Source organism: Fragaria vesca, linkage group LG6 (genome assembly GCF_000184155.1).
Source record: "Fragaria vesca subsp. vesca linkage group LG6, FraVesHawaii_1.0, whole genome shotgun sequence".
NCBI classification, from domain to species: Eukaryota; Viridiplantae; Streptophyta; class Magnoliopsida; order Rosales; family Rosaceae; genus Fragaria; species Fragaria vesca.
The window spans coordinates 12089197-12091382 of NC_020496.1; positions in this window are offsets into that span (position 1 = coordinate 12089197).

A 2186-nucleotide genomic window follows, 5' to 3' on the forward strand; every position below is an offset into this window, starting at 1 on the left:
AGAATGAGGGAGGGTGAGAGAGAGTGAGGGGTGTGTTGGGCTGCCCACACCCGATCCACAACTTACTCTTTTAATTAATAACTTTTCCATGCTAACTCCGATTTTAACATATAGCATGTCTACAAACTCGTAATAACATCCTTTACAACTTTCATGAAGAAAGTTTTCCCAAATTCCAAACAGAAGAAAAAGTCAACTTTAGGGTCCTTAAGTAGTAAACGGTTACTCAAAACTGTAAAAGGTCAAAGTAACCCAAAAACACATAACCGCAAATTGACTTAAGAACCGGGATGTGACATTGACTGTCCAATATCAAATCAAAAATAATAATAGCATCATAACCGTAACCAATCACCCGATTAAAGGCTTGGAACCCGGTTTGACTATTTAAACAACCAATCACAAAAAAAGTAGAATCATCATAACCGTAACCAATCACCCGATTAAAGGCTTGGAACCCGGTTTAACTATCTAAACCACAAATCACAATATAATAAAATCAACATAAACAACCCAATAGCACATCATCAAATTATATCATTTCACATAAATATATTTATATGCACAAGACATAGTTATTCCCACAAGAATAACCTATCAAGAACCAAAAATATTATAATTTCTTGAACCTTAAAAATAATCATATAATAGGAAATCTTATTTTATTTTACCTATGAGCCGTTGGCAATCAAGCTCATATATTTTAAAACAACCAAAAATAAAATTTTTAAATTAAAATCATCATAATCATCAACAATAATAATCATCATTTTATAATCATAAACTTTATCATCATCACCATCATCATCATACTCATCAACAATAATCATCATTTTATCATCATAAACCTTATCATCATCACCATCATTATCATACTCACCAACAATAATCATCATCATAAACCTTATCATCATCACCATCATCATCATACTCACCAACAATAATCATCATCATAAATCATCATCATAATAATCATTATTAACATGCAATAATTATTATAACCATCATCACAATTCCATAAATAATTAGTTCTAAGTGAACCTTGGTGAGATGTTACTCACCTATATATTCCCACTGCGTCTTCACCAAAAACGCAACCAAAAGAGCCAAACCAAACACACCTCACAATCACCTAAAATTACACAATTAAATTACTTAGTCACCAAGGTACTTATAGGATAACAAAGCACCAATAACTAAACCTTAGCCCAAGGGAGGACAACTTTCCAAGGTCGTCATACTTAACGACTCAATAAAGCTGCCTCTAATCCTCCAAACCTAAACTCAAACCTCACACAAGCCTAAGATTAACTTAAAGTCCTAACATGCAAACCTTACACCAAACCTAGAATTCCACATCTCAACAAGCTCACAACAAGAGCTAGCTAACACCGAAAACTAGAGCTAGGAACCCTGCCGGACGCGCCGGCACAGGCAGCGGCGAGTGGGCCCCACGCGCCACCCCCAAAACTTCAGAAATTGGGCAAACTCAAAACATCAAACTTGACGAACACAGCATAAGGAATACTTTTTGTACCTAAGGTTAAGCTTTGTTCGGCCTTGAACTGCCTCAAACAACCCCCACAAGCTTGAGCCTCAGACTGAAATTCAAGGCTTCCAAAACTCAAAAAAATCAATTTATATGACTAGCAAAATCATACTTAGAAGGAAGAGAGCTTCACGGCTTACCTCTCACTGCCTAATGTCGTCACCGGAATTGGCAACTTCCGGCCAACATAGCTCCGATCGCCTCGTACTGCCACTACCAGGACAAGCACTTTAGCCGACGAAACGAAAAATTTTCGTCGGCCTGTTAGCTTAATTCGTCGACTAAAATCTTAGCCGACGAGCCATCGTCGACTAAGATTTCGTCGAGAAAAGGTCGTCTGTGATGACTTTAGCTGACGAAAAAAAAATTTCGTCAGCTATAGTCCCGCAGTTTAGCCGACGAAAAACATGTCATCGGTTTTTTTTCCAGACTTTAGCCGACGAAACAATTAAGATATTCGTCGGCTAAAGTTTGTAATAAAAAAATTTTTCCCAGACTATAGCCGACGAAATATAGTATGTTTCGTCGGCTAAACCTTATAAAAAAATTAAAAAAATAACTATAGCCGATGAAATATAGTCTGTTTCGTCGGCTAAACCTTATAAAAAATTTTAAAAAATAACTATAGCCGACGAAA